This window comes from Heloderma suspectum, chromosome 1, assembly GCF_057233095.1.
Source record: "Heloderma suspectum isolate Gila_16-S chromosome 1, 16-S_ref, whole genome shotgun sequence".
Taxonomy (NCBI): Eukaryota; Metazoa; Chordata; class Lepidosauria; order Squamata; family Helodermatidae; genus Heloderma; species Heloderma suspectum.
Window position 1 is genome coordinate 113720334 of NC_139458.1, and position 9545 is coordinate 113729878.

The following is a 9545-nucleotide window of genomic DNA, read 5'->3' on the forward strand; positions in this document are numbered from 1 at the left end:
CAAATTGTAAGTGATATGTTGAAAACATGATAAGGACATCCTAAAATAGAAATAATTCCAAAAGATAAAGCTCTAGCTAAGTAGTGCTAGAGGATGGAAATTTTGAATCAAATTCTTTTTGTTGTACAGGAGTTAATTGCATTTCTGTGTGTAGGTAAGGGCCAAACTACACACCACGTTAGTCACACATTTAAGCAAGCGTGCCTACCCTGACCACTTTTATTTTGGAGAAAAAGCAGCTGTGTAACCGAGATCCTGACCTCTGCTCCTGATCCAGATTGGGGGCCCGTGCCAAATTTCTGCTGAAAAATGCTCACTGATATTCCCCTACCACCACCCACCCACCCAGATGTTACTTGCAAAATCAGCCAGAAGGGATGCATTCAAGAGAACTGGTGGTCAGACAAACTTCTGCAAGAGTCTCATTTTCATTCTCAGGTGAAGACGCCTCATGTAAACATGACTAGCAGAAGCTGTGGACCCCTTCTACACAGGATCGGCAGCTGAAGCGATTGTTGTTTAAGCCAAAGGGTTTCCATTTAAGTCAAGTCTAAAACTAAGTCTAAGTTTTCCTGAATGACCACAGCCACGGTTTTATTGGTATAACCTGATTTTAATATTTTTATTCTTTTGTATGTTGAAATTCCCCCCCCCCTTACTTTTCACTGCTCAGGAATCCTTTTTGATTTAGAATCATGTATATAATTTGTAAATAAATAAAAATAAAGGGACTATAAGGGATTTAACTGCAGCGCACCTAGCAAGTATGTCACAGTGACCAGCAAGGGCTTGGATGTAAAATAACCTCTGACCACTGAGAAAAGCTTCACCAGATACACTGCTCAGTTGCCATGGATAAATATGGCTTCTCTTTGCAGTTACTGCTCTAGAATAGGCCTTCAGATGGCTCTAACCTGTGTTTGGTTGAACTCACTTCAAGTCTTCTGCTGCTCCCACTCAAGACATCTTCCCTGCTGCTTCATTACCCGGGGTTCATTGGAATATCAGGGTGACACATTATTTATTGCATTTTGCATTTCTATACCGCCCCATAGCTGAAGCTCTCTGGGCGGTTTACAAAAGTTAAAACATTAAATACAATATAAACAGTTTAAAAGCCATTTACAAAGAAAAGCACGCAAACAATATATACAAACAACATATAATTAAAAACAACACTGAACTATCAGACATAACTAAACATACATCCAGGACCAATTAAAACTTATAATGCGTAGGGATGGCGGAGAATTCCACCATGGACTCCAATGAGGCCGGATCCTAAAGAATCTGGCCCTCCGGAGTCCATGGTGGAATGGAACACTTACCTCTGCCTCCCCGCGGAATCCTCTTTGGCTGGATCCTCCAGCTCCGGATTTCCAGCAATACAGCCACTGTGCCATATCGCTGGCTGAAGGGACTGACTGTGGATGCAAATTTGCGGCTGTAAAGGCCTTAGTTTAAGGTAAATGCAGCCGTAAATGGCTGCATTTAGCTTAAACTAATACCTTTATGGCCGCAAATGGCGTCCTGGACACTGTTTGCGACCGTGCTTTTCATTCATGCGATAGGCTACGCAAATATTTGGCTATTCAAATACAAAGTGCTTCGGAGCTGGCTGCAGAATCGCTGTGGAGTGGAGCCGGCCTAAGAGGATTCTGTGGGGAGGAATAGATCTCCTCCCCCCTGCAGGCGGATTCCCCATGGACAGGAAGGTAGGGAAACTGCCCATCTCTAATAATGTTCTGCCGAATTCCTGGGAAAAGAGGTAGGTCTTAACCAGGTGCTGAAAAGATAATAATGTTGGCGCTAGGCGGACCTCATCAGGGAGCTTGTTCCACAGATGGGGGGCCACCACTGAGAAGGCCCTCTCCCTCATTGCTGCCTTCTGAGCTTCCCTTGGAGGAGGCACTCGGAGGAGGGCCTTAGATGCTGCACGTAGTGTATGGGTAGGTTCATTTCAGGAGAGGAGTGCCATCAGGTATTGTGGTCCCAAGCCGTGTAGGGTTTTATAGGTTAAAACCAGCACCTTGAATTGAGCTTGGTAACATATAGGCAGCCAGTGCAAGCAGGCCAGAGTTGGTCTTATATGTTTGAACCTTCTGGTCCCTGTTAACAATCTGGCTGCTGCATTTCGCACAAGCTGCAGGTTCTGAACTGTCTTCAAAGGCAGCCCCATGTAGAGTGCTTTGCAGTAATTTAACTTGGAGGTTATCAGAGCATAGACACGCGAAACCAGGTTATCCCTGTCCAGATAGGGGCATAGCTGGACCACCAACCGAAGTTGGTAGAAGGCACTCCATGCCACTGAGGCCACCTGAGCCTCAAGAGACAAAGATGGTTCCAAGAGGACCCCCAAGCTACGGATCTGCTCCTTCAGGAGGAGTGCAACCCCATCCAGAACAGGTTGAGCACCCTCTATCCGGTCAGCAGAACCACCCACCAACAGCATCTCAGTCTTGTCTGGATTGAGTTTCAGTTTATTAGCCCTCATCCAGTCCATTATCGCAGACAAGCACTGATTCAGCACATCCACAGCCTCACCTGAAGAAGATGAAATGGAGAAATAGAGCTGCGTGTCATCAGCATACTGATGACAACGCACTCCAAAACTCCGAATGACCTCACTCAATGGTTTAATGTAGATGTTGAACAGCATGGGAGACAAAACTGACCCCTGTGGAACCCCATATTGGAGAATCCCTGGGTCCGAGCAGTGTTCCCCAAGCACCACCTTCTGGAGCTCACCCTCCAAGTAAGAGTGAAACCACTGCAATGCAGTGCCTCCCACTCCCAACTCAGGGACCATCCTAGAAGGATACCATGGTCGATGGTATCGAAAGCTGCCAAGAGATCAAGGAGAATCAACAGGGTCACACTTCCCCTGTCTTTCTCCCCACATAGGTCATCATACAGGGTGACCAAGGCTGTTTCTGTGCCAAAACCTGGACTGAACCCTGATTGAAACGGATCCAGATAATTGGTCTCATCCAAGACTGCCTGGAGCTGGTTGGCAACCACTCGTTCAAGAACCTTGCCCAGGAATTGAACATTTGCAACTGGCCTATAATTTAGGGATGTACGAAAGTCCCTTACCTTGCCCGAAATTTTATTCGCGGTCGGGGGGAGGCGCTCCGTCCCTCCCCCCGAAATTCTGGCGGGGGGGAGGCGCTCTGTCCCTCCCCCCCGAAATTCTGGCCGGGGGGGAGGCGCTCCGTCCCTCCCCCCTGAAATTCTGGCCGGGGGGGAGGCGCTCCGTCCCTCCACCCCCGAATCCTGGCCGGCCAGGCCGTAAATGGCAGCGGCCGTAGCCGCCGCCGTTTGCGTCCCTGCAGTCAGCAGTGATAGGCTACGTAAATGTTTACGTAGCCTATCACGGCTGACTTTGGGGGGGAAAAAGCGCGTACGCAAATAGCGGCGCCCATGGGCGTCGCCATTTGCGTTCCTTATTTTGGCACGTCTAGTCTACGTAAACATTTATGTAGACTACGGCGAAAATAAGGGGAATGCAAATAGTGTAGATGCTACACTATTTGTGTTCCCCTTATTTTCGCCGTAGTCTACGTAGATGTTTACGTAGAATAGACGTGCCAAAATAAGGAATGCAAATGGCGGAGCCCATGGGCACCACTATTTGCGTACGCGCTTTCCCCCCCCCAAAGTCAGCCGTGATAGGCTACGTAAACATTTACGTAGCCTATCACGGTGTTTTTTGAAAATCTAGCCGTGATAGGCTACGTAAATCTTTACGTAGCCTATCACGTTTGTTGTTGTTGTTGTTGTTTTACTTGGAAATGGCGGTGGCGGCAGCCAGTCGGAAGACCGGCCGCCGCCGGGAGCTGCCGGGAGCCACCGCCGCGAGGGACATTCGCACGAGATAAGTCCCATCCCGGGGGGGGGGCGGGGGGCAGACTGTTTCGCCACCAATTTCGGGGGGCCGAATGCACTGGCATTCGGCCTCCCCAAGATTCGTGGTGAAATTCTCTGACATCCCTACTAATTTTTAAGGCTTTCCGGGTCCAGGGAGGATTTCTTCAGGAGTGGTCTCACCACTGCCTCTTTCAGGCAGCCCGGGACCACTCCCTCACACAAGGAGACATTAATCACCTCCCTAGCCCATCCAGCTGTTCCTTCCCTGCTAGTTTTTATTAGTCAAGAAAGGCAACGATCCAGTATGGAAGTGGTTCCACGAACCTGTCCATGTCCTCAAGTTGTACCAACTGAAACTCATCCAAGAAAATTGGACAAGACTGTGCTCTGGATACCTCACCAGATTCACCTGTAGTAATACTGGAGTCTAAGTCCCGGCGGATGCAAGAGACTTTATTCTGGAAGTGCCTAGCCAGTGCATTACAGCGGGCCTCAGATGGTTCCATAGTGTCCTTAAGGCCAGAATGTAAATGGCCCCAGACAACCCTAAAAAGCTCCACTGGGCAGCATATGGACAATTGAATAGAGGCAGTGAAATATTTTTTCATTGCCGCTCTCACTGCCTTTGAATATACCTGGCCATAGGCATACACCAGGGTTTGACTAGGAGTTTTTCTCCACCTGCGCTCAAGCCATCTCCTATTTTGTTTCATCACTCACAGCTCCGGAGTGTACCACGGAGCCGTACAAGCTCTACTCTGGAGAGGGTGCTCAGGAGCAATCATGTCAACTGCCCGGGTCATTTCTGCATTCCACAGATCGACTAGGGCTTCGACATGAGAGCCAGCCATGGGCTCTGTTATGCATGAGAGCGCATTTAGGAGCTATGGCATCAGCTGCTTAAGTCAATTTCATATTACAGAGATTAACCAGGACATACACAGGAAAGGAAATGATGTTGGTGGAAAACGCAATGGTGAGTCTTAAGATCACCCATTGGATCAATTAGTCTTTGATGTTGGACCTAGCTGTCTCATATCTCTCCCTACATTGTTTATCTGTTTTGCTTCCATGACTGCACCTAACTCTCGTTCTGCTTCCTTTTTGACTTAATAGTTTTTTTGCCTCGTTCCCTAGCTGTGGACCTTCAACCTGATCATGAATATCATTCATGCATCCGACTTCATCTTTTGTCTTTTGAGCACCTGGCCCAAAGGTTGGACTCCATTAATACCCACTGGTTGATACTTAGCAATTGTGCTGCACCTACAAGGGTCCAAAACCTCCAAAGAACTTTTCCGACTGACTTTACACCTCTTTTCTCAATGCAACATTGTGCCTTTCGCCTGGAATCTTCAATGTACTTCTGGCTCCCATGGATGATATCATTTCTCAGCCAATACAGATCACTGGATTTCTTTCTACAGAAATACTAGAACTCTTTAACATATGATTTTTAAACTCCAGTAACATGGATTCTGAACCCCTTTTTCATGCCATGTTACCATTCCTATTGCTTTAATAGGATTATATTTTAATAAACTTAGTGTTTAACTGACTAATACCAAAATCGAAAAAAAATATTTATCTCAGGCACACACTAAGGCAGATAACACTACTTAAAAATGTCTAATGAAGCAAATGAAAACAAATTAGCAAGCAGGAAAAAGTGATCAGACACTCATTACATAAGCCACATTATGAGAGCTTACAAGAAGAAACTAAGACAATACAATAAACCATTAAAATGCCTCTATTTATCACTAGAAGGATGGTGTGGTCAATGGATTTTCTTGACAAGAAGATTAAAATCAAGATTGAGTAAGATTAAAATCAAATTGTAAGTAGGCCCAGGAATCGATTTAAGCCTTCAAATGTCTTCTACCCTTTTGCATTTTCCAAATCAATTATTCTTTCAGACAACTCCTTACCACCAGAGCAATGTGGATCTAGCTGTACCCTGAAATGCAGAATGTGTAGGGCAACCTTTCCCAATCTGGCGGTCTCCAGATGAACTGGACTACAACTCCCATCATCCACAGCCAGTGCTGCCGATGATTGTGCTGGCTGAGGGTGATGGGGTTTGTAGTGTAAGACATCTGGAGGACACCACATTGTGTTTTCAGCTGCATCCTTGGACAAACTGCCTGTTGCTTTAATTGGAGGTGAAATGTGATGTTAGAATAGTGATTCCCATCATGCTGCTGCAGGACTCCTGTTCTCCTGTCACCTTGCAGCACGTAAGTGACAAGCACAGGAGAACAGAGCATCTTTCCCATGGGGCAGAAATAGAGATGCTGGAGAATTTCATCCAGTCTGCCTTTTTAAATGAACTGACCAAACTCGCTCTTCCCGTACTAGTATGTGGATCAGAACATAGTTAAACTTTGGATTCTGCACTTCTACAAATTGTGCAATGCAGTTATCAGCTCAAAAACTGCATAGAAAAAAAAGCATATATTATGGAAAGATATTACAAAATGTGCATAAAATGCATATGTTACGGAAAGATATGTACAACAGTTCGCATAATAGGGAAAGATATGTACAAAATATATATGTTAGAGAAAGCTGTGTACAAAAATAAGCACATATTTTCATGCAGTTTTTAGCAGAAGATTCACAGAATGATGCAGAAACTGGATGGAATGGACTTCTGGTTTAATAGGCGGAAAAGTGACGTAGACCAGACAGATATAAACTGATTCATACATACATCCCGAGGCAGAACTGAAGCTGGGAGTCCCAGGTGGGGGTGCAGGACAGTGGAAGGTGCGCACAATTTCTCCTAGATTACTGCTAACTGAGACAGATGAAAATGCTGATGATCTGGGTGCATGCCATGCTTAAAGTACAGGACCCTGTACTCACACTTTCAGCTTGCAACTTGGTTTGGCTGCAGCTGGATTGCTGCTTGTATTGTAATAAGAAGACATCAGAAAGCATCTTTTGCAGGTTCAAGAATGGATCAAGAGGAGGGCATTCATTTATCGACTGTGACACAAGCCCCTTAATTCTGTTGGTATTTCTAACAACGTTGAGAGAGCAGCAACGGAAGATTTCTTGCAAAGACCCGTTTGAAAAATTTAACAGCTATCACACACTTTCTCCATTGTGAGCTCTTTCTGTAGTATATTTTCCATTATAGGGACTACAGGTAGAGTTTGCAAGAGCATCCATTTACTAGTCTTTCTGGCCTTTTTATGTTAGCAGATACAAATGATTCAGCATTATTGCTTTTGGGGAGGCACACATGACATGATAGAATGACCAGCCAAATTATGTATAAAAGTTTCAGTTCAACAGGTTCATCTTTCAGTGGACTGTTAATGCATGAGTAATACGCACAAAATCCAAGGCAATTGCAACAGCTAGGTGGGGTTAAAAAGCAAATTGCTTTTAGCTGTAGCAGCCCCAATTTGTTAGGAGGACTCAGGTGTCAATTAGAAAGGCAAGAATGGCCTGAAATAAAAACTACAAGAAATGGAAAAGTGATACTTTGTCTGAATTCTACTTCTCTCTGCCATTTTCAGTTAGAAATCCCATTATGATTTTAAAATGAAAAACACACTGTATGTGACGACCTGACTTCTGCTATTATCTTTGCTGTCTTCTGTTCTGTTCTTTTTCATGTCCTTAATGAGTTGTCTCAGTGTTGTAAAGATGACAGCTCCTTTATGCTTCCCTTTCAGCATCTTTGGCTCATAATAGTCGCATAACATAATGGCAGGCGATAAATTTCAGGATGATTATCTGACACCTTGGATCTAAGGCAAGCTTGGGTATAGAGCCTGATTAATCTTAATGGGGAGGCAGTCATAACTGTGAACAAGGCTGCCTGAACTGTGAATATTACATTTATAAATGAAAATTGTGAGACATGCATATCAGAGGTTCTGTTTAAACTTTAAAGAAGCCACAAAATCTCACCAATCCAAATTTGTCCAGTCTTACATATACACTTCCACTGTATTCTCTGTACCCATATGACCCTTTTCTACCTATTACTCCTGAGTGCTAAACGGTCTATAAATCAATGCTAAGAAAAGTCACTGGGATTTTTTTAAAAAAATACCTTTTTCTACTCACCTTCTCTGGAATTTGCTTGTATGCAAGTCACCCTCCAGGTTGTGTCTCATATGTGTAAATGGGTGATATCTAGCATTTAAACAAAACAAAACTGGCATGCTGATTGGCCCATGGTGGATCAGGTCCATACATCCTCATTCCCTGAAGGTGGGTCAGCATAGTTCAACTATTCAGAGGGAAACTGAATCCAACATTTGCTATAATCCTACCCCCTCCAACAGACATTTGACACATTGTAAAGCTCAAAGAGCCAGTGTCTGTATAGATTCTGTGGCTCTGAGGGATGTGAATTATGGGCATGGAGTATAAAGTTCTTTTTCTTTATCATTTTGATAATGTTATACTACTGGAAAATGGCAAACTAGCTGGGATGATGAGTGGATTTTTTAATCTATGAAAATCATTTTAAAGCATATTCTCTTTATTAATAATATTCAATACAAAAAATAGAAAAATATACAAAGACAAAAAATACAGCATATCTAAAACCAATAAGGGTGAATGTTATCTGGAACGTTATTCTTCTAATATATTACAAACTGTATCCAGTGCTCTGATAATTCATTCAGTTGTAGTCAATTTGATTTATTTGGCCAAAAGCAGTAACAAAACTAAAATATCAATACAAAGCAAAATTCAAAAGCAGTATTTGCATAGTTACATATATAAATTCTTTCAAACCATAGGTTATAACAAGAGCCATGATCTTAAAAAGCAGGATACAAGATTTCAGAATATATTCAGACACTGTGCTGAATCTAGAGCAGTATTTCCCAACCTGGTGCCTTCTAAGGGGACAATCCTATGCATGTTTAGACATTAAAGGCCTACAACTCCCACCATGTTCCAGCCAGCTATGCTGGCTGGGGCATGCTGGGAGTTTTAGAATGTTTTTCCCATCTAAACATGCATGGGATTGTGCCTTAAATGTGTTGGACTGCAACCACTGGAGGCTGGTGGTTCTGATTTTGGTGGGGCTGTGATTCCATTCCAGGTTTTAGTCAGAACCAGCCAGAACTCTATAGGAGCTATCTAAGGTGCTGAACCCTATCCCCAAACTAGGCTTAGCACCTTGGATAGCTCCTTAGAGTTCTGTCCAGTTCTGACTGAAACCCAGAGCAGATTTACTGCCCCACCAAAATCAGAGCCATCAGCCTCCACTGACTGCAACTCCCAGCCAGCCAAGACAGGGTTGCTGGGAGTAGTAAGTCCAGCATATCTGGAGGGTACCAGGTTGAGGAAGACTGATCTAGAGTTTTTATTCTTCCAGCAAGTGTGTCCTCATTCAGGGTTCCACTCAGTGCTCTCTCACTGGCAAAAAAAAAGTGAGGAGGGGAGTTTTGCTGAATCCCCTCTCCATCTGCAGCCCCTAGCACCACATCCCCCACTGTTCCAGAGGCCCTCCAACCCACCAGAGCAGATTTTCAGGGAACACAGGGACTGCAGAGGGAGGGGGGAACTGGTGAAAATTGCCTCCACCCCCCTTCACACAGTGGAAAAGCTCTGCTTAATCAAAAGAAGCCCTTTCAGCCGTGGGAGGTTTTTGCTGGATCCAACCCAAACTTTAGAATAATCTATCACATATG